The sequence below is a fragment of the Balearica regulorum genome, chromosome 1 (genome assembly GCF_011004875.1).
Source record: "Balearica regulorum gibbericeps isolate bBalReg1 chromosome 1, bBalReg1.pri, whole genome shotgun sequence".
NCBI classification, from domain to species: Eukaryota; Metazoa; Chordata; class Aves; order Gruiformes; family Gruidae; genus Balearica; species Balearica regulorum.
In genome coordinates this window covers 117,503,980-117,528,709 of record NC_046184.1, presented here as the reverse complement: position 1 = coordinate 117,528,709, position 24,730 = coordinate 117,503,980, and positions in this window count along the sequence as shown.

Genomic DNA, 24,730 nt, shown 5'->3' with positions numbered 1-24,730 from the left:
GTTACAGCCCACACAATGCATAACTCTGTAGTAATTGTGATGCCTTCTTTTCTTTCTGCATAACTTAATGCAAAATCTCAAATAATTTTGAAGTAGTAAATACATGATGATCAAGCAGGTTTTCAAGAAGTAAAGTGAAGATACTGAAGTAACAGTGATGAACAAAACTTCCAGGCTTTAAACAAACTTGGAGGAGAATCATTAAATCAATGCTGGTTTTAATTTTATTTTTCTTACCAAAGGAAAAAAAAAAGGATCATGAATTCTTATCAAGCTTCCTTAAAGGACAGCTTGGCATTGGCTCTGACTTCTTAAAATTAAAATTATATTGATTTTCCATTTTATTAAATAAATGTTCCTCCCTGGGCTTGCTTTAGGAAAAGAAAAATGTTTTCAGTGCAATTTTCTCTTCAGCCATTGCCTGGACTTCGACTGTGGAACACACATCTACACCCAAATTAAGAGAGAAAGGGATTACCCAGTACAGACCTTGTTCCAAGTCCCTGGTGGCACAGTGCAAGTTTCCTCCTCTCAGACAATTAAACAAAATGCAAGTTCTCCCAGGTTACCCTGCATGATACTTCTTTTTAAAACTATCCATGACTGTTTATGTTGGTTAGGGAAGAAATTGGTGCGGTACTCAAATGCATTGTAAAAGACCATCTTCTCCCCTCATCCACCTCCCTGCACACCTCACTGTGAACAGCTTGGAGCACTTCTGCCTCTTGCAGCTTCTTAAAGATGGACCATGCTAGTGTTAGTACTGTGTGCAGTCTGCCTCCTCCTTCCAAATTAATTTTATACATGCACTGCTAAAAATGGTACCTGTATGAAAGTGGGACTTCAGCGCTGTTGAATCCTTCTAGATTAAAAACGGTAACTTCCAAATGGGCAAAGTTATGAAATATATCCATCAGAGCTCGTTGGCTCCTTTTGGATCTTTGTAGCTTAGGAAGACTAGAAAGATCTCTTCTAAATCTGTCAACTATTAAAAGTGTCCCTTGACCTCAGGGGCAAAGACAGGTTTTTGAAGTGCAAGAACTAACCCAGGCAGTCCTCGTGCTTTATACTAGGTTGAAGAACAAGTAGCTGCTGAGATGAAACATGCAATAGAGTCTGGTGCAAGATCCCTTATTTCCCTCCCTGGTCTTGTGGCCAGTTTTCCTGTAAGATAAGGGAAGAGCTCCAGACAGGTCAGTATTAAGTAAAATGGTCTCCAAAGGAGCTATTAGTACTTTCTGTACTGCTATGTGTGATTGAAAATGAATAATTTGGTAAGATAGCTATTGTATTATTTGCATAAAGGATTCTAAGACACAATTTAAGCCCCAGAGAGATGCCAAAAACCCTTTCTTTGTTTGAAAAGCCAGTTAAGACTGTTAAGCAACATAACATTCTTACCCCGTCGCATAATTTACAAAACTCAGGCACTCAAGAGCAAGGAAATGAATAATTTAGAAGATCATTAATCTCACACTACCCACATGATAAACACAATTATCAATCTTATCAACTATGGAGAAGTGAACATTGCATCACAACACAAGGACCATCACTCTGACTAGCTACAAAATATTTCATCAAGAAACACCAAACCAAAAACATAGAATAAAATTGTCTTGAAATACAATGGTTAGCTATAAACATGTCAGTGACACAGACTGATAGGGCGACATGCAAGCCTAATTTCAGTAAGACTCAATCTTGCATTCCAGTTTTTCCTGTTTTGCTACATCTATTTCATTTTTAGACTCTTTTTTTTTCTTTTCAAGTTCTTGTGTCAGTTGATAAATACAGTTACTATATAACATTTCTAAAAAAAAGGTATTATGAAACCAGACTAAGGATAAAGCAATAGAGAAAAGCTCCACAGGTAAGAGCCAAGGCTGGTATTTTTTGTGGTGCAATAGCTAATTCCTTTAAGCAGACCTAATAGCGGACGAGTTAGCTCACTGAAATCAAAATAGGCAGGACCTCGCTCAGTAAACCTCAAGATGGGAACAAGGCTGAATTCTGGCCATGGTGAAGCTGAACTCCGAAAGCCTGGAGGACAAATTCACCATGTCAACTGTTACTGCCAGACTGAAGAGGACATGTTGGGATTTAATAAGTTACAGCTCTCGCCCGCGGGTTATGTTGGGAGCAGGATAAGGCTGAAGAGCATTACTGCAACACCATCCGCTGAAACAAGCTCTTGCCAAACTTCCCGGGTGGCTCATATGGGTAGGTAGGTGGTGGGAAATCAGCCGCAGATGGCACTATTTGAATTGCCTGAGCTTTTTGCATTTATCTACTGGCCAACATAAAACAAGTAATGCCCTCATCTGTTCATTTTCTGTTCATTTCCTTACTTTTAAATGCCTGACTCTTGCAAACAGCATGAGAGGTAAGGTGGGTTTTGTTTTGTTTTGTTTTGTTTTGTTTTCTGTTACATATCAGCTTTAACTAGCTTTTGAATCAAAAATGTATTTTCTTCTGTGATGGTGTGATGGTATTAGGAGATAAGAGAAGGTTAGAAAGTGCTGCCTAAAATCATGCTCTCCTGTCGTAGGTTTGAGATGAATTTTTGGTGGAAGCAAAATAATACTACAATAGCTAATTTTAACCACATTTTAGAAGGGAAATATAATTCTGTTTTTTGAAAGAAGAATAATGCCTTTCCAGATTCATTCTTCTTCAGTGGAATTACATAAGAAAACACCTTCTCTCTGACATTTTTACAGGAAATACCAGGAAACTGAGCATTCCTTACCTTAAGGCATTTCCATAAAAACATGCTGTCCTGCATTATTTTATTTAGAAGCAGTAAAAAATAGCTTTTCTTGTGTTACAATGTTTTCAGCAAAAATCTTGAGAATATCCTTCCCAGACACACCAACCTATGGATACTCCAAATTATACTTAATTTACTGTGCTTATTGCTTACATGAAGCAGTCACATAAAGCCTGGGATTATTTGGATGGCAAGGGAAATGTGATGTTCCTGGCTGTGTATTTTTTTTCACCCGGGTTCAGAGGTTCACATATAGATTTCATGAGCCCAATGTCTGTGCTTTTCTCCATTGATAAATGAAGATTCTTCCTGATGACTTTCTGCTCTAGATCCTTCAAAGTCACAAACCTCTACTCTGTGTTGACCAATTAGCATACCAAATTATGACAGCTGCCAAGACTATTGTCACTTTCTCTTTGCAGAACTGCCTTTTTTTTCCACTCCAGCTGTTTTCCTTTCCCCCGACATTTTACATTTTCTCTTGTCTTCTCATTTGTTTTCCCCCAACTGTAAGATCTTTACCTTGCCCAGAAAATGCTCTAAGGTTGTTGGTCCTTGACTAACAGTCTTGTTTCAAGGGTGTTGATGGAAGTCAAAGATCACAGTATCTCAGGTCTAAGAACTTAACGTATTTGTGCTTGTTTTCAGTTTCAAACGTGGTTGTCTTTTATGCTCTGAAGAGATCCTGTGCAAACTACATTGGATCTGCATGGGACCCAGTAACAATCGATAAAATCCAACCCCACTGGAGTCAGTGGAGATTTTGCTGGACACATGAATCTGTCCTCTCACTTGTACTGAGCTGCAGAGGGACATAGCTAAGGACAGGCTTTGAAGAAGAGCTTGAAGATCACTTGGCCTTTGCTTCATGCTTGTGCAAATTAAGCAAAGCCACTTGGGCGGGGGGAGGGAGGGTATGAGCTTGGAGCAGGATTCCTCTTCCACCTCCAGTCAGCAGGGCAGGTTCTGGCAGCCAGAGCCAGTCCCATTGCCCCATTCAGGAGAAGGGCAGCTGGGGGGGCACTGGGAACAGCGGGCATTGGACACCTCCCTGGGGACAGGGACGGGTTGAGGCTGTGCTGGGACATGGGCCCATGGGTGGACTACAGACAAGCTGCAGCAAGAGAACTCTTGACTGGCGATCCGGAAAGCAGTTTTCACCAGGACGGTGGTTGGATGCTGGCAGGGGTACCCAGGAAGGATGTGAAATCCTCCTGCTTGGCAGTATCCTAAGCACAGGTGAAACAAGACCCTTAGCAACCTCATCTAAGTTCAAGGCTAGCCATACTATGGGTAGGGGTGCTGCGCCAGATGACTTCTAAGAAGTTCAAGAGATCCTTCCCAACCAAACTGTTCAATGATTCAAAGTCCTACTGCTATGAGCACGGAGGGAATCAAAGACCAAAAGTAGATACATGCAGGTTTTGAGCATTTTCTTGGAGACAGTAGCGATGTAAATAATGTCTCAGCAGATCTATTTGAAAATGACTATTTGACCCTCCTCCCCAATATTCTTGAGACTCTTCTCTTACCATTGTTCTCCAATATCACTCATGGATTGGGAAAAACAAGGGGTGCAGAGGCTTCCTGTGGCATGGCAGGGGGGCAGCTGCAGGCTGGTAGGGCATGCGCAGGGAGGGTCTTCATCCTCACCCAAGCCAAATGGTTTCAGTAGGAACAGAATTCCACTCTGACTCCTAGCGAATGGATGTCTTTCAGAGCCCACTTGATCCTCTTCTGGCAGCCAAGTTGGTATGAGGACTTGCAATGTTCATGCTGCAAAACCATTAGCAATTCTTGTACCTCAGGTGACTTATTAATATCTTATTTGACAAGTCAGATTTAAATGCACATTGAAAAATGACTTTATACTGTCGGAGCTCATTAGGTTTTATGCACAAAACAAAACCATTATTCAGAGATTTGGAACTGCTTTACTAAAGTGGGCATCTATTGAATATCCCCAATGCAATTCTTCCTTCTAATATGGTAATTCGTTATCTGTATTTAATTATCTGCAAGGTGAAAGGTTGCTGGGCAGTGTTGTTCAGCAATAGCCCAATGGAAATTTTTAAGTACTTTCACTCTGGGCTGACTGTCTTTACAGATCAATCTTACTGCTAATGACAACCAATACTTTCAGATGTGATTACAGACTAGCTCCATCTTTTCATGAGTCGAGACTCTTTGGAATCATATGTATTGATCTTTTTAATAGAAGTCAAGAAAAATGAAATTACCGTGGCTTCTTTTTGCAAAACTATGATAAATGGGAACTTGGAAAGTTACAGAAGATTTTTTTTTCTGTTGTGGATTATTTTAATCACTAAAAATGATGGTCTTTTTAATAATGTTTGTCTTTCCATTATGCACATTTGCAGCAAAGCCAAAACTTATTTTTGTATTACTTTATATAACCACATTTAAGCAAAGACATGTCAGAATTGTCTGCTGGTATATTTAGGTAACTATCAAGTAGACTCTAGGGTAAAGGAGAAAGCTGCTTTTAGATGCCAAGAGATTGTATTTTCTCGGCATCTACAAGTTTAATCCAATTTTTAGGATAGTGTTCTGGGACGTCTACAATCAAGTATTCACTTGTTTCTTATATAGATCTTACCCTTCATTGCATGTAATGTTGTGACGAGAGCCTTCACCTATATGCATTTTATGTCTTCCCAGAAGTCTCATACTGGCTTTCACTTATCCAATTTCCAATGGAAATATATGTCACATGGCTCTGCCATAAACATATGTGCACTTCATTGAGAATAACATTTGCTAGTTTGACTTCTCATTCTTTCGTCAATGGAATGGAAGTAAAAATGTATTAGATCTCACGTTAATTGTAGCTATTCCTCTTGGATAAATTTCATTGCAAAGGTAGTAGGTAAGATAAATCTTAGTGACACAATGGCAGAAGAAAAGATACAGATAAATCATAGGAGTGGTGGAAGATATATACTGGTGGGTCTCACTGGTATTAATAGAAGCTGGAAGATACACACGTGACCTACAGATATTTAAAATCAGAGGCACTGGCAAATTCTCCTCAGTTTGAAGGGCAGTGTCATGCTTTCTTACTGCCTGATTGATCCTCAATTCTCTTCAATCTTCTATGTTGTAAATCCATGCTCTTTTCAGTCTTATTTCCACAAGGCAATTTCCTTTTTTTCTAATCACACCCCCATAATTTTTTAACTTCCTCTTCACTTTTCATTATGCCTCTTGTCACAGCAGTCTTCAACACCAAGTCATTTGGTTTTATTGCTGTCCTTGAAACTCAATATTTTTCAGTCAGATTACCTTCTGAACACTTCGGTAACCTGTATCTTGCTGGTTTTAGAGGTCCAGATTTAAGATTTTTTTGTGCATACTGTCAGCTTCAGAAGTCTGGAGGGTTTTAAGTCATGATACACAAAATCTAGGCTTAGTTCAGGAAGTTCCTAAATGTATATGACTGGGAGTGTACACCAAGGGCGCTGTATGTCTGCACTGTTTTGTTTCTCCTCATTTCATAGCCTCTTGCTGCTGGCCATTTCTGGAGACAGGTTACTGAGTTGGTTTTGGATAGACACAATGCGAAGGTCCTCTCTGACACATCTACCCCACAGATTCTTGCTCTAGCTCCTCTTGCTGTGCCTACTTTTCTTTGAACATCCTGTTTGCAGGAATTATTATACTTACAATGTTGAAAAAACCCTCAAAACCTCACTCATTACAATTTTATACCGTATCTTTTTGTGATGGACTAGATCTTTTAAAAGCAAGCTTTTGTATTTCATATAGACTGAGGTCTGTCTGTATTGCAGATGGACTAAACCAGGTGATAAAAACATTTTGTGGTATGCTGCACTTAGCTGCATACAATCCAGTACTTAAAATGAGAAGTGTGAGTCAAAAAAATCCCCCCAAAAACCAACCAAAACCAATTATCTAATAATGGCTTTAGGTATACGTTAGTATTTTCATTAAAAATAGTGAATGATGTTTCAGCATGTCTTGCAATCATTCATGCTCAGTCAAAAACAGCCATTTTTTTTCTGTGGCTTTCTTAGACTCTGTTTTACAGAATTGTGTCTGACTGATTTTACCTAGGAAAGCTGTCTCTCTTTTATTTAATGAAGATGTGAAATTAACCACATTGGAAAGATGACTGTAGAATTACATTGCAATATATTTATTTCAGTTTATCTGGAAAAGTCAAGTAATTCTGCCAGTACAGTTTTAGTCATGAAAAAAGCATTTCTTTGGGAAAAAGCCAGACACTAGAAGCTAGTTTGTTGGCATGTTGAAATAGAGAACACTAAAGTTACCATCTGAAAGATGATTAACACTGTTGATGTAGTTTTGTGAAACTGTGAAACTAGGCTTTGTGAAAGATTTTTTTGCCAGAGGATATCATGTAGTATATAATACACAGACAGCATAAATGTTCTTCTGTCCTGTTTATATGAGTTTTCAGCTCATTTATTTAGATTAAACACTTTTTTTAGCAAGCATGTTAAGGTACGTATACTAAAATTTGTTACAACATGTCCAAAACAGTCTGGATTAGACAACCATTCAGTTTAGTCCATCTAACACTTACACACATAAGTGAATCTGCTGATGTGAATATATTGTTTAAGCTCAAAGGTCCCACTATTCCTGTGTTATTGAACCCCTTGAGGACTCTCCTTTTTTACTTGAAGAATCCCAATAAGATCCATCTGAGTACCTGTATCACTTGTACATCAAAGGACCTTGCTATTGTTTTGAGTTTTTGAACCCTTCTTTAATGTAAACATTTATGGGATGAACCTGAAACAAAGGTTAGCTGCACAAATAGTGTTTTACATGTAAAATAGCTTGAAGGATCAGGCAGTATGCAATTTTAATTTTTTTCTTTGGTATGGCTGAGTTTCTCATCTAGGCAAGAAGGAAAGATTGGTGTATTGAGGTAGAAGGACAAACCTAAAATTACATAGGGTGATATAAGCTAGAGACAGTTTTCAGCATGTTTTTTTTCTTAACCCATCTCAATTCTTTTTTTTTTTATTTTTTAAGGCAGTCTGTATAATTTTTGTTTTAGTCTACTCTCCTACATAAAAAAATGTACTAGTTTCTTTGCTAGACTAAATAAGAGGAGGAAACGCACCATTTTTCTGACTAACTGTTGAGAAACTTTGCTCTACATCTCCTTGAAATCTTTTGCACAACTCAGAGGGAAAATCCATCAGTTCTGGCTGTCTAGAGCTTTATTCTCATTCTTTAGCACCATTGCTCTTTGGTATATGCAACACCCGGGTTGTGTGACAGCTAGTCACTATTCCATTTCTACAAAGACTTTGCATGCTATTAAGGACTCTTACAGATCATTACCAAAGCTTATAGCACAGCCCAGAAATACACAGCTGTTATTGCTAAAAAGTCAGCATTTCCTTGCAATTAGCATGTAGTGGCGTCAAAGATCCATGGTTATTTCTCATTTGAATGACAGAGAAAAATAGTTTGTCTGTCTGTCTATCTATCTGTCTATCTATCTATCTATCTATCATGTTGCTTGGTAAATTTTGTCAATTCTAATGTTTATCAAATAATAATATCTTACTTTCTAACTTTGGAAAAAAAAGATTGATTTGGAAAAGATAGAAAATACGTAATAATCTGTGAATTAGGAATGTGAAGGAGGGAAGGAAGAGAAAGAAGGCATTTGGCAGGAAAGAGAAGAGAGACAGGGCTGGGCTGAGCACCTGCATCAACAGCTTGGTCAGATCTGTCTGCTCTACTACAGTGAAGAGATAAACCGGTTTCCACTGGGCACCTTGAGTGCTGCTGAAGCTTCGCAAATGGTTAGATCAAAGACGAGTAGTCATCTCTCAAAGTGAGCTCTAGTTCATCTGAGGTGGTCTCTTTCTCCAACTTAAGTGTTAAAAATGACTGAAAAGAAATCAACAAGTTGGGCTGGGTTTACAACATTCAAGACTAGAATTTTGGTAATCTTGGAAAAATGTGCGGTATTCTGGTATGGCGATGAAACAGTTAAATCTCTACTGGGTATCCCCAGAAGAATAAGTCAAACCCTAGTTGTTTAAAATGGGAAAATATTTGAGCTGGTAAAGAATTTTTTCCATTCAACTATTTTTTATGGAAAACTTTTTTTCTGATGAAACAATTTATTTTTTTTTTAAATGAAAAGTCTTTAATGGAAATCAGCTGTCTGCTTTTTTTTTTTTAAAAAAAATATCTTGGCTTTTTGTTGAAAAAAGAAATTATAAAGAAGACAAGAAAAGAATAATTCAGCAAAGGTCTCCATATTTGGAACATAGAGGTGGCTACTAATTTATTAAATATTCCACTGTCTAATAAGTAAAATTATCAACAAATACAAAAGCTGATGTTGTCCAAAAGAGTACTCAATCCTATGCATGTCTAAGTGTAAGTGGTCAGAAGGTTAGAAGAGTGCTGAAACATCTCTCTTTGGTGAGGGTTGCAACCCCACTTCCACAGAAATAAATGAAAATATTCTTGTTGACTGCTGTAGGAAGAGAACTGGGACCTGGGATCTAGGGCTTGCATTAATATGCTGTGTGCTGAAGATACAAATGTTAGGAGACTGGCTGCAGCTGATGGCCAACACAGGGAAATGCATGTCTGCAGATGAAAGTATGACAGCTGGCAACAGACTCCAACAGAAATTGTTTTCCCTCTGGAATTTGATAACTGTTAATTCTTCATATACTTGGCTTCTGCCAATGAACACAGTACTTTTCACTGATAAGAAATTCATATTGTTAAACTCCACATGAACTCAAAAAATACTAATGTATAAATGCTTACCAGCAAATATGAACAGCAAATGTCAGAGAAAATTTAATAATTGAGCTTAATAAAATAAGCTTGTTTTTGGAATCTTGCTTTATATGTTTCTGAAAGAACAATCACTCTTATGAAACTAAGTCAAGAATGAAATGTAGCATATGGCTAATTGGGAAAGGATCGATGGATTTAGCAAAGGCATAGGAGTCCTTCTAAAGAAACAGCATTTTAAAGCAGTGTTGATTTAACAGTGTGCTCTGTTTATCGGCCCTTCTGCCTTATGAGGGACCAACTATGTCCTTGATGGGAGGTACGGTTGGTCAACCAGTCTCCTGTGTGGGGCCCTGAGCGAGACAAGATGGTGAACTGAAATGAATGTTGACAAAACCTTCCTATCACTGTAGCCTACCGTGAGATACTTCACCTACACAACTGATTTCCCATTTGTTATGTTAGAAGTGGTTTGTAGCATTAGAATACGTGAATAATACTGGCTTAGTGTCCTGCTACCTATCAGTCTATTTGAATGAATCTATGATGATTTATTTAGCTCCAGCCTACCCTCATTCCCTATGAAGGAGCAAAGGACAGAGAAGTGGCAGCAGCTCCAGCCTCCCCCTCCACAGCCAGGCACAGTCTGGTGAGCACAGCCCACAGGTACAGGTGAGGAGAGTGAAGTGAGGAAAGAAGGAAAATGAAGGAAAGTACCATGCAAATGGAGTAGAGAAAACAGGGAATTGACACGGGATATACTGTAAGTCACAGGTATTCAATTACACAGATTGAAATAAAGAGACAGAATCAGGGAGAAGGGACAGAAACCTTGAAGAGGTAAGTAGAGGAGAAAATGGTTCTGCACGGGTCTGGCAAGGAAGGCAATGAAGACAAGAGCAAATATAAAGGCAATCTGAGCTGGAGAGCATCTGCTTGTCAAATTCAGAGGTCCTGCTGCAAATTATGGAGATGTTCCTGAAAGATGGCCCTAGCATTTCCTAGCATGGAAAGCAATAGGTAAATGTTGGGCTGCTACTTCCCCTTTAATTAGACTAAGGCTCAACAAACTGTCTGCAACAAAATATGTTTGGACATGCTAGTGAACCAGCTCCAGCTTCCTGATAAGGGCTGCCTCATCTGTTCTGAGCCAAGGCTGCGGAGGATCCCATCTTCATGTTGGTCCCGCAGAAGGTCCAGCACAAACTTTAGGCCAGTGAACATGAAAGTCACATCACATCATCCCATCCCATCCCACATCCCACATCCCACCCTGCCTTTCTTAGCCCACCCATTGCATGCTCTGAGAAATGTCTCACTTATGTCTCTCCTGGTTTCGTACTCATGGTAGGGTGAGCAGACACTGCTGTATTCATGCTAAGAGCTTTCATTCTCAGTGGGAACTTTGTGTTATTCTAGTTACTTTAAAGATGTCTTATGCTGTTTACATGACGTGGACAATTCAGCAATACTGCAATATAAGAATACTCCCACTCTTTTCTCACTTGTCCTGGACTGGGGTGAAAAAGCAAGTTACAACTTTTTTTACTACTCCTCTTCTCTTGTTGATGAGTCAGTTTGGCTGTCTCCTTTTCCCTAGCAATACGTTGATGAAACAGGTGGCAAATATCAGGAAAGTGTCTGAAAAATGTGATCCAAATGAAATCTTCTTTCCTGTAACATCTCACAGTATCTGTTGTCTGTAAAATTTAATCAGATGATCAAGAAGAGATGGCAAACTTTGTATTTGACATGATCTTTCTTTCTATTTTCCTTCTAATTATTTCCATATGCCTCTTATCTGAAGAAAAGTATTTTTCATTTGCTTCTTTGGCCTGAATAATTCTATAGTATTCTTTAATAAGGCTGAGACAGCTTTAGCCAAAATCTTCTTTGTGACAATGCAGTGCTGTAAAGCAGTTCTTTTAGGTTCGAAAGGAGAATTCTGGGGAGAAGCTAGAACTAGTTTTGGGGTAGCTAGCCACATTTTCTGTTTATGAATATAAAATCCAAGAAAATAGGATATGCTTGATTTCAGAACCCCTTCAGTATGCCCTAGTGTGTTATTCTGGAATACCACACAATTTCTACTGTTCTCTTTTTCTCAGGTGAGGATCTACTCACAGAATTTCTGAATAGTAGCAAATTTGGCATGTTCTACACGAGAATAGGTTACCACTGGCAACTGTCTTATAGCTGCTTCAGACTTCAGTCTTCTGCAGGGTCATAACATCTGCTATGCATTTATAGAATTCCCACTAATATATTAAAAAGAGTGGATTTATTATGTGAGTGCCGAATTGTGGAGATTTTTTCACGTGCTGAAATTGGTCAGTAGGTTATCCCAAAAAAGCTAAATATAGCTATTCCTGTATTTTTACATATAATGGCATGCTCAGTGCTGCTATTTTGGTCACTTAGCTCAAACTAGACTACACAGCAAACAATGGAAAAACTCCCTTTGTTTGCAGGAGTGGGCCTCAAGGCTTATTGTAGTCCCAGTGAAACCATGTGCAAGGAAATTTACTCTTACGCATGTTTCTAGAACCAGAATACAAGTTGGTAGGAAAGGTTTCAATGAATCATGTCCAAGTCCTAAAATAAAAATTTTTTTTTGAGAGAATGGACCAACTTCAAGAAAGCATTTATAATGAGAAAAGTTACTGAGTTCCAGGCTAGACTTTCTTGTCAGACCTGAAGCTGTGTATGTCAGAGCTGCCTGATAATTCAGGATCTCAGCTGAAGTGAATGATATGCATCTTCTTTCAAGCCTTGTGGATGCATTTTGTATGAAGTATCTTGCTGTTTCCCAGGACAGGAGCAGAAGCTCTCTCTGCAGCAATGTTTGAGGATTTGTTCAGGAATTCACCTGAATTGTGATTCAGGTGAATGAGGAGCAAGCAACAACACTCCCATTTCCCACATCCCAAGGATGTGCTGCAAGTAACTGCCTTCTGCCTATTTTGTTGGAGCACCCTCTTCCCCCTAGCTCATCATGAGAACCTCATCTCTTTTTGCCTCCTAAAAAATGTCTGTGGCTTGGGAAAATAACTTCCCATTTGTGCTCCAGTTGTAACCCTTAGTGCAAACAGCAAGGGCTGGTAATCCATTTTGCTTGTGCCTCTTCTGTTATGATCTTTATTTGCCTAGTGGGTGGGTGGTGATGACATTTCCCTACAGGAAAATATTAACTGCATAACCTTTTCCCTCTCTCGGCTCATCATCGTCAGTGCTGTCAATGTTGTCAGAGGTCGAGTGCCATGGTTTGAAGTCAGCAGATACTCCTCCTGTCTGGGCACACAGCACTGCCAGCAACGCCCTGGTGATCCTAGCGTCCTGAGTGCCACTTTGTGTGACTGCTAGCCATCTTTGAAAAAGAGAACGTTTTTCATGAACAAGTAAGGAAATCCTTGGTCAAGATAAACAGCTTCCCCCCTACTTGCCTGCTGCCAGGAAGTTCTAAATAGAGTCTCTGTAGTACTCTTATTTTATTTTTTTTTTATTACTTCACATTGGAGTTCAGTCCTGAACTCTAAGCCAGAAAATCTAAGCTGTGTTGGAACTGCTGAAAGGCCACAGACCTTGCTAAAAGTTCAGGTATTTCAAAGCCCTGAGAACACATGTTATCATTTACATCGCATATTTAGTTGAGAGAGAGCAGCTCTGCTGATACCTTCTCTCTGCCTCCGGTAAGACCGTCTTTGCCCAGTGACACATCAGTACCTTTCGCACTTTGTTCCCACCAAGTCTTTACCTACTCCATCCATGCTCACCAGTGCACAGCGTGTCTCATGGCAGCCAGTCCTGCTGTCATTACGAAGGCAGTATCATTCTAGCCTTGTACATTTGCAGGAGAAAATGTGAAGAGCCAAGCAAAGCACTGACTTTTATTCTTAAAAAGCCAAACCAAACCAAGCTACTTTGTCATCTTTCCAGCCTGGCTCATGAATTCTGAGAGCTAATATAATTGAAAAGCTTGAAATGCAGCTTTGCTGACCAGCCCAGGTGTTTGAGTATATGCAAAAAGATATAACACATGTTGAAAGGAAGATCACCTTAGCTATACTGAAAAGTGTGTTGTCCAGCAATATTTCTGGGCAGTTTTGTCTTAAAATTCAACATTTTTCAACAGATTGGGAAAAGACAAGAAATGTGTAGAATAAGCCCTTTCTCTTGTTACCTCAAATAGTAATTTGTCTGTGCAATTAATTGTGCATGACTCCTTGATAATTTCAGTAAGCAATGGCTGTGTCAAAAACATTCTGGCATTCACAACAACACAGAGGCAAGCTAGCATGTACAAACGTAGTAGTGGTGGCAAATGTGGAGGTACTGGCCTGAGTTGTGCATTATTTCTTGTCGTGCTGAGGGTGCAGATTGCCCCGTCGTGGCTGTAAGAAGACAGCAGGACCTGGAAAACAGTAGGGAATCTGGGAGTGAGAGTGACATGAGGAGACAAGATGGAGTTATGAGAGCCTGAAAGACAGAAAAGGGAACAGACTTAGATGCTGGTTAGGGGTTCTGAGAGGAGGAGCAGGGGAAATGGGGGCAAGGACTGGAATGATGGGAGCGAAGTAGCTGGTGGTAATGGGAGCAGCTATGAAAAAAAGTGTGATAAGAAGAGGAAGGAAGGCTAGGGACAAAACATTGAAGCACTGAAGAAGAGGAAACTGGATCATAATATCTGTAAAAAAAACACAGTTGGGAAATTAGAGTCCTCAGTTTTTTCTTCCAAAGTTAGTTACTATTAACAGATGTTGCATCATGTTGCACAATGCCCAGATGTATTTAGTTTCCTCCATCCTATTCCTGGCATAAAGTGTTTACTTCATCGTGTGAGAAAAAGCTGCTTTGCTGTCAGCAGATGCCAGGAAAGAGTACTAGAAATGGTTCCCCAGGAGAGAACTGGGGATGCTGTCTTCTCACCTGCAATTGGTCTGTGATCTCTGTTAATACCAGAACCGAGTACTTCTGGGGGATTTATTTGAATACCTTTGTTAGGATTTTCATCTACAGAGATATTTTCCAATAGAAAGCTGGTCCTGTTGTTATAGATCATCCCAGTCAGCACAGTATTACTTGCACGTGTCCTATCTTTCAGAGATATTTTCAGTCCCACACGATGGCGGAAGACCTGTGGTGGCTTTGCTTTCCCTAAACTCTACCCTAGAGTGAGGGCCCTAAGACTGTGTCAGGATTATTCTTTCCACCTTCAGGTGTTTTGCTTTGTTTAACAGAGCAATGGCTTAGAGAAGGGAAGGATATAGGTCTGTCAATTGTACCTAATGGAAATGAGTTCCCCATCTTCCTGACCCTCTGCTCTGATGCTACAGGGGATTAATCATCCTTCCTGTGATGTCTCACACTTACCAGACTAACAAACACTGCTCTGCATGCTTACAAAGAGGATTGAGTGCAGTTAAAAAAAAAAAAAAAAAAAAAAAAGGAAAGAAAAGAAAAGGAAAGGAAAGAAAAGGAAAGAAGGAAAGGAAAGGAAAGGAAAGGAAAGGAAAGGAAAGGAAAGGAAAGGAAAGGAAAGGAAAGGAAAGGAAAGGAAAGGAAAGGAAAGGAAAGGAAAGGAAAGGAAAGGAAAGGAAAGGAAAGGAAAGGAAAGGAAAGGAAAGGAAAGGAAAGGAAAGGAAAGGAAAGGAAAGGAAAGGAAAGGAAAGGAAAGGAAAGGAAAGACAAGAAAAGACAAGACAAGACAAGACAAGACAAGACAAGAAAAGACAAGACAAGAAAAGAAAAGAAAAGAAAAGAAAAGAAAAGAAAAGAAAAGAAAAGAAAAGAAAAGAAAAGAAAAGAAAAGAAAAGAAAAGAAAAGAAAAGCAAAAAAAAAAAAAGAAAACCATACAACTAAAACATAAAGGAATATGTGAGAGTTGGCAGACAGCTCCTGGAGTGAGGGCTAGGACTGAAATTAGTGGGAAGAAGGATTGGACAAAGGAAGCATGTGTCAGACAGGAGAAGTATAAGAGAATCTCATGTTTTGGAACTTTTATGAATTCTCAAAGGCTCAGTACAGGTTTTCATTGTCAGGTCAGGTAATTATCTCCCAAAGTACTCATCAAGTTGCACTATAATAGCACTGCCTTCTGGGGAAAACCCAGGTGAACTTTTTCTTGGGAAGGGGCATAAAAAAGCTTCCAACATCATGCTTAGATTCAAGGATAGCAACAAATGCTGGTCTTGTGGAAACATTTTATTTTAATTCCACAATATCCTCTTACGTAAACACTGAAACACATTGAATCAATTTTTCAAACAAACTTGTAAAATCAGAAAATACACCAGACTCTGATAGGCAGCAGCATTAATTGCCAGGAGCACAAAGAGGCATTTAAACATTGAAGCATTTTGGCAAAAATACAAATGACTTATTTTCCTTCCATGCCCTTGAAAATAGCTTTTCTAAACTCTGGGCTTCCTATGATGAAGGGTTCACCATTAATCACCTTTATGACATCTCATATGTAGGCTGTGGATAAATCCATGGGCCCTAATCAACCACTTTCCTGAGGAAATTGGCCAAATCCCGGCTCTTTGAGGAGGGAGGCGGGGGATGAATCACAACAACTTTGCTATTCAGACAAATCTCTTTTCAAGTGCCCTTAAAGCTTTTTTTCATATACAGCGAAGACAGCCACACAGGAAACAATAATAGTTTAATCTCTTGAAAAATTTCCTTCCTGCACTGCAGCAGCCTCTCAGACAGGTAGTCAAAGCACGCCAAAGAAAATTAGCAACAGCCGATGCCAAGAGCAGGCTGTTACGTTAGCCTTTTAGCTCTGTCCCTTTTCCTTCCATGTGAGTAGAGAACAAGAAACTACTCATCTCCCCGACTAAACACCCTCTGAGCTACATTTTGCTGTGCATTAGTAACACTTACTGGCCTGGGGAACTGATAATGGAGACGAGAAGACACAGAGGGACGGGTCCTGCAAACACTTACTGTAGTACCTCTGCCATGAATAGCCTCACTGATTCACATCCCAGGCCTACAAAGAGAACTGTGTTTGTAGCCTCCCACACATGTGCATGCTTACTAGTAAGTATTTGCAGGATTTTTACAAGTTATCCGTTGTGGGATTTTTTCCTTTTGAGTTTTTCTTCCTTTGACTTAAAATTCTTCTTTGCTTAATGCGGACTAAGGAGGAAGGAAAAAATAATATTTTAACTTAGAGCTGGGTATGAGTCAGGGTAAGGCATCATCGCATGGAGTTTTCTTTTGCTTGGGGTTTCATTTTGCTTGGGGTTTTTTGTACACATGGCAGGCTTCATCCTTGATTTGTACTGCAGTCGCATGGCCCATTAATATGGGCCCTGAGGTAAAGAACGAAATGAGACATCACTCCCAGTCAAAAGCTAGTGCTTACCCTTACCCTTGTAGACTGGTGCCTGGTATAATTACACTGCCTGTTAACTTGGTGATAATGTAGCTGTTAGAACCAGATTTCAATGCTTACACTTCTGCAGTGCTGTTCAAGGGGGTATGAAATAGAATAGTTACTATATAGCACTCTGTACACACTTGGCACAGCCTGAGCATAAAAGGATAGCAGAAATAGGGCAGAATGTTGGAAAGAATTTTACATTCTATTTTAAAGGTACGGAGCTATCACTTTAAGCCATCCTGTGTTACTCAAATTGTTGACAGACTTTCATGACATCTGTGTATAGAAACAGTTTTGGTTTGAGTTCATATTAAAAAGCAAAAAAAAGCACACCTGCTGAAGTATTTTCTAGAAATGATTGCAATATGCAACAAGAGTGTGTGTTTTCTTGTTTTAAGGGCAATCACAAAACCAGGGGTAAATCCTGTTCCCAGAAAACATGGGGATGTAAATGGATGAGAAACTCTTTAGAGCAGGAGGAAAGACCTTTTCGGCAAAAGTGAAAGGCCAAGCCAAGTGGTGTGGCAATAGGAGAGACAATAACATCTTCTCTCTCCTACGACTTCCTCTGGCGCAGCAGAAGAAAAAGTCTTAGGAAGCTCTCACAGCAGGGCAAAACCCAACATACTCCATGAGCTGGCTTCATTTCGGTTTTCTGAGGTGCTGTGAGGAAGACCAGAACACCTCAGCTATGCTAGGCCCGCTTACATGTTAGACCAGTAAGCTCATGGATTCTTCCCGAGTTCCTTGCTGGCCAAGTTTCCTCCTCCCTCCTGTTCTTTGGTGGATGCCCCCAGTCCACATAGGGGTCAAACTCAAGTGATAGCTCTGGACAAAGAGGCAAGATACAGCCAGAGTACAAAACTTCTCCTCTGGCTCCAAATGCTGTGTCCCCAGATCCAGGGAGGTTGTCCCAGCAGTGCAGGGGATAAAGGTAGGAGAGCACAGTGAAATTTCTCAAAAGATGAATACTATGCTGCTAGGAACTTTGCCTTGGTTTCTTTCCCAAGCCCCATGCTGAATAGCTGTTAATTGCACGTAGTGACAGAGATTCTCCCCGTTATTTGCTAGACACAAGGATAAATCCTTGTCACTGAGTGCAAAACCCAGCAGTCCCACGTCGCATTTTCAAGCCAGTACAAGAAGCTCTGGATTTGCCATTGGAAGAAATGAGAAAGAGTCTTTGTTTCTTCAGCATCAGTATGCGTAACAGTGGCTTCACATCTGTGCACTTTTTGCATATTTTAATTACATAATGGCAGCAATGAAATATCAACACATACTTGTTATTGTTCCCAGAATGTATCTAATTGTACTTAGTTATGTTATGGAAACAGTATACACTTACAGCGAAAAACTTGACACAAGTCAGATGGTGTGAGATGTTTTCCATCAGTATTTTTTAACGCTTCCTGTTAATAGAACAAAGTGTTATAAAACTATACTTGTTTTTCCTGAGCTGTACTTTCTTCAGCTTGATTTTGCAAAACAATGAGAAGAGAGTAAATAGCTATATTGGCCATGTCATAAAGGAAAACCTTTCCAAAGAGATTGCTTTTTCTTCCCAGAAAGAAAATGTCCTGCTGAGCAGGGGCCGGATCCAGTGCCCACAGAAGTCAGTGGAAGAACTCCCACTGATGACAGTGGATGTTGGATGAAGTCCCATCTCATTCTCATGTTTAAATGCTGAAAAATGAGTTGCCAAGTTCTAATGAGTACAGTGAAAGCCTTGTGTTATATAAGTTACTTACAATAGATTGTTACAACCATTAAGAAAAGCTGATTATTTTTATTAAAAGCATATTTTTTGTTGGTTCCTTTTAAGCTGTTCCCAAAGTCTACACATATCTTTCTTCACTTTGCTTTTTTGAGTCTCTGTTTTATAAACAAAACACAAACAAAAACATGATTTCCTGTTGGTTGTTGAAGAAAGACTGTGGATTTATTCTTTACATGGGAAAACGTTTGGTTGCTAAACACATGTGACAGCACATGGCCTTGTTCAAACATCCTATCAAATTAAAAGCAGATTCCAGCTCTAATGTTCCAGATGAAGGGCATGGGGCTGGGACAGGCACTCACATGAAATTGCATTGCATTTAAGAGGACAGTGATCAAAGCACTGCACCTCATACAATGAGTGAGTGGCGAATCTGTCTTATCTGAGCAGCAAGGAATAATTATAGAGAATTATTTGATCTTCCGCTAAGGTAAACCTCACAATTATGATGCTGATTGAACAGGTTCTTCTGTTTCAGGAAAGGCAACATGTATACTCAGTGCCGTAATGCACTTACCAGATGGTATTAAAATAACATCCTGACACTTCAGCAATTGACATCTTCTCGGTCTGCTCTTTTTGTTGATCACTCCCTGCTCAGACTTGCGCTATCCTGTCAACATGTGAGATACTTTCTGCTGATCCAAGGTGGGCAATCCTAATTTCTCTGTGTATCTGGATATGACAAAGGCAGTGCAAATGCCCAGTTAATGGTACTTTGAAACCAAGTGAATAGACCAGACCTTTGCCCTCAGTATATGCTTGTCTTCTGAAATACAGTTAACTTTTGCAAGCTGTAGCCTGATTTTGCAGATATATTATGGAACAGAAAACTTAAAAATAGAATTCACCTCTGCTGTTAACAAGTTTTGACCTTTGCTCACATTTGTTGGGGAAAGTAGCTCATAGTACCAATTAACATGAATTATTAATTCCTACATTAATAATTAATTTATTAGAGGGCTAAAGGCATCAGTTTTTGCCAGCTAACACTATTGAGAGAAAATGAAGAAAACAACACAACCCTAATTATAACAGCTTAATGAGGATGTCTGGAAGATCTGATGTGATTCAGTCACTCTAAATGCTCTTTATTTCCTCTCTGAAACCACACTGGGTGCAAAGAATCAGGCAGTTAACTACAGTTCCTGTAGTGCAGGGTTTCTTCCTACTTTCTGAAGAGAGGAAGCCCACTAAGGAGAGCTCAATTTAGATATTATTAAGGACTGATGAAGGATGCCATCGCCTAAACAATATGAATGCTGTCTCTCTCAGTAATGAACTGTTCTAGCGGTGTCTGAATCACTAATGGCTTCAATAGGCTGCTAAGAAAACTTCTCTGTCTCAGAATTGTACTGTGCAGTGATTTCCTGATTTCACAGGATCCTTCCTCTGTAATCTGCATTTGGACTTTAACTGCAAAGGTTGACTGTAATGTGGTGGTACTGCTTGAGATCTCTCTACACATTTTGGTCGGAATGCAACAGCAATGAAATCCAGGATAGATTATCAGGAAACATTATGCAATGGAAAACTGTTGAGTTGTTCCCCTGCACAGATGCTGGTGCTCCTGGACAGATATCTTCAGATACAGGAGTGGCAACCATGAGATGGGACAATGTTGTGTACTACTGCTCCTGTCAGGCATTGGTTGGTTTTTTTCCGGAAATAAATGGCTGAATTAAGAAAGCTAGGGTAAAGTCACAACTTCTGGCATCTCCATGAGCCTTTATTTTTTTCTTTTGGTTGAAGATACTTCCAGTTTAAAAAATGCTGGACTATGCAATAATACTTCACTTTCTTTTGGGCCTTGGCCCACAGACACATCGCAAAGGTTTGCTGAGCAGATAAGCAGTATTAGAATGACTCAGAAAGACTAAGATGAACATTAAATTAATCAGACAACGGTCTTGTGGGAAATTGCCACTAATTTCAGATTTTTCATCTCCCAGAAATCAATTATTATTATGCTTATTGATATTGTACTTGTCATTACTTTCAACATTTTTGCTATGGTGACAGACCCTAAGAGAAGAAAGAGGCGAGGAAAGATATAGTGTATCATTTAGAGCTTCTTCCTAAGGCATCAGAACTTAGTAACCAGCTATGTGTGAGACAGCAGATAATAGTAGGAAACATGGGAAAATTTTACACATGCACACATCTTTTTGATGAAAAAAGTTTACCCAGCTCTACTCACAAGCTGTGTGGAATACAGCTAGGACTTAAAGATGTTTGTGACATGCCAGAAAACATTTATAAATTCCGTTGATTTTATCACATGAAAGATCAAGAACATTGTAAAACATTTCTTGTGAGCAGACATAGTTATAAGTTCTTTAAATACCCTCCAGAAGGAGTTCACAAATACTTCCTAAGTATAAATAAAATTCTTCAAGAAATAAGTGAAAGGTGCTGAAACTTCAGTTTGATAAGTATGACAATAATGTGATTCTGAAAACAGGATGATAAATACGCTAGGGCAAAATACAACATCAGCGGCAACCAAAGGAAAAGTGGATGCAAAGGGAACTGTGTCAGGTCCACTGCCTAGGCTTCATTCACTAAGGGCTCACCAGTTTTGGGGCACATGGTGACAATTTCATACTGTGCTGCACATCCCTTCTCCCCCTGTGAACCACACAAGGGCAGAATGCAACGGGTACCGTGGATTGTACATTCTGTTGCATGCAGGGAGTTAGGCTAACTCATCTGAATATTTCTCTTTTGAATCATTAAAATTTTCCACTCGAAACTGGTTGGACTTGCTGATGCCAGCATACTTTAAACTGTGTAAAAACCATCAGAATTTGGCATTTTGAAATTAGGACTAGTTTAATTTATGTTAGTAGGGTTCAGGACAAAGAAGAGTTAGTGTTATAATATTGCAGTCATGACTTCTTATTAAAGCAGGCTTCCTACTTTGCAAACATTAAGTTCAGCTTTGGAATTTAAGAAGAAATTTGACTTTAATTGTAAAACATAGAAAATATTTCCATGGTTACAGACTGATAACAACCATTACTATGGTAGTCACTGAATACTCCTATAAATCTTGTTAATGAAATCCCAATATTGGAGTCCTCCAATCACAACACAAGAGTTAATGCTTAACCTTTCCCCAGGACACAAGGTAACTAAAGCCTGCTGCAAGTGAAGATGCACATCTATTAGATTTAGAAATTGTCATTAAATTAAGTTAGCTTTTTGTTTGTTTGTTTTAACAACATTAAATGGGTGCTCCAGTGGCACTGCCAAGCATGTGTTCTTGTTTGTCTGTATAATATTTAATTTAGGCCATGTCCATACTATGTGACTGAGATGTGAGAAGTGAAGAAGGGATTATGAGTTCATTACAATTATGACACAGCTTTCTGCTAACAGGGCTGTATGGCTTCTGAGACCCAGGCTGGTAGCTCTTCCCTAGTACCTCTGCACTGAATGTTGTGAGCATTGGCATTAGCCTGAGGGATACCAGAACCGCGTCTTCACGGGTTGAGTCAACATACCCAAGGAGGACAAGTTACTTATCAGCTTGGCAGACCAGACAAATGTGTGCTTACCTGGCATACTGAATAGAATAGTTCAGTTGGAAAGGACCTACAACAATCATCTAGTCCAACTGCCTGACCACTTCAGAACTGACCAAAAGTTAAAGCCTGTTATTAAGGGCATTGTCCAAATGCCTCTTAAACACTAGCAGGCTTGGGGCATTGACCACCTCTCTACAAAGCCTGTTTCAGTGTTTGACCATCCTCTCAGTAAAGAAATGTTTCCTACTGTCCAGTCTGAACCCCCCCCGGTGCAGCTTTGAACAGTTCCCATGCGGCCTATCACTGGATCCCAGGGAGAAGAGCTCAGTACCTCCCTCTCCACGTCCCCTCCTCAGGAAGCTGCAGAGAGCAGGGAGGTCGCAGCCCCTCAGCCTCCTTTTCTCCAAACTAGACAAACACAGATTCCTTAGCCAATCCTCACAGGACACACTTTGCAGCCCTTCCACAAGCTGTGTTGCCCTCCTCCGGATGTATTCAAGGACCTTCACATCCTTCTTATTGTGGGGCCCAGCACTGCACACAGCACTCAATGTGAAGCTGCACCGACACTGAACACGGTGCTATAACCACCTCTTTTGAGCAGCTGGTTATCCTGTGTTTGATGCACCCCAGGATGTGTTTTGCCCTCTTGGCTGCCAGGGCACACTGCTGACTCATATGGAGCTTAGCATCAACCAGCACCCCCAGATTCCTTTCTGCAGGGCTGCTCTTCAGCCACTCCTCTCCCAATTTATACTTCTGACCAGCATTACTCCATCCCAGGTGCAGAATCCAGCATTTGGACTTGTTAAATTTCACCCCATTATTCACAGACCAATGCTCCAATCTATCTAGATCCCTCTGCAAGGCATCTCATCCCTCAAGAGAGTCAACTGCACCTCCCAGTTTGGTATCATCTGCAAACTTGCAAACAGTGCATTCAAATCCTGCATCCAGATCATTGATAAATAAATTGAACAAAACTGGCTCTAGCATTGAACCCTGAGGAACACCACTGGTGACTGGTCATCAGTCAGATGTGGCCCCATTCACTACAACCCTTTGAGTTCTGCCCATCAGCCAGTTTATCTGAAATCAAGCTAAAATTAATCACCATCAAATACATGGATTTGTGCTTCTCGTTGTCACCTTTTTTACTGTTTCTTCAAGGGAAATGTAAGTGCTGTTTCATATTGAGATACGGCTGATTCCTTCTATCTTGTTAAAGACATTCATTCATTTTATTATTCTACCACCTCTTTTTCTTTTGTGTCCTTAAACAAGAAGGGCTGTCTCTTTTAGAGGTACTTCACAAAGGCATCCTGGGTAGAAACTTTATCACCTGAAGTTTTCCTATGCTCACTGAAAAGAGGTACCTCTACAGGGTGATGCAAACATTTGGTGGGCTGAATTACTCACTAGGGTCCTATCTCTCTTAATTATAGAGGAAACATCATGCAAGTAAATTCCTAACTTAGGCAACCTGTTGTGGCTCCTGGAAATAATTCCTGTGAGGAAGACTCAGTTTTAAGAAAAAGAAGATGCAAAGCTGAGAGAAAATGGCTCTCTTGGAGCAAAAGTCCCAACTGTAGACCTGCCGCACCCTTTAGAGACTATCTCGTGGTTGGGAGGTACATAACAGGGTACAGATCTCTTTCCTCCTCTTTCCAGTCTTTTACGTATTTTGGCCTTGAATCTGCCTTGAAGGAGAGCCCTGAATAAAGCAATGCATGTAGACTCTGTTAAAAGTACTTTACCCATCCAAGGCAAAGTTATACCTTTGATCTTCCTTTTCTCCAGGTAGCATTAATTTGTCTGTGAGTTATTCAATGACTGCTGTTCGTGCACACATCAGCCATCGGTACACAGGAGAAAGGACTAGCCTTATGTAAATTTTTCAAGCCTTAATCTCTGTTCACATCTCCCACGAGGTTCCTCATGACATTGATAGGAACCCTGAAGACAGGATTGTAGAACCACATTTTTAAAACATATGCTGAAATATTATAGGTAATCTTTGAGTAACAATTGTTTGGCTAAAGCTCTCCTTCCTTTTATTGTCTACTGTGAAGCCTGACGTTGCTGTTGGAACAGACTTTGCTTCTGTGGGTAGAAGTTAATCAAATGCCTGAACCTCCAGGCTTCTGATGTGAGAAATAACTTTCTAAGATAGTTATTTATGCATTTCTCTTGGAGGTAATTATTTTTGGGCATTGTCGTTTTCTTAAGATGGAAAGTCCTCTTAGTTTCATTTGTAACCTAGACCTGCCCTGGTGACTAGCCAGCTGTGTAGTTTTAGTTGGCATTACTTAATAGGGGTGTACTTCATGAGTCAAACAAATGACTCTTTCTGTCTGCCACCAAATGCAGAACCTCCCTACATTTGTTTTAGAATACCTAGATCTTGGCTAATTAACACTCTGGACTTGTGCATACAGTAGATGATGGAAGAATTTAA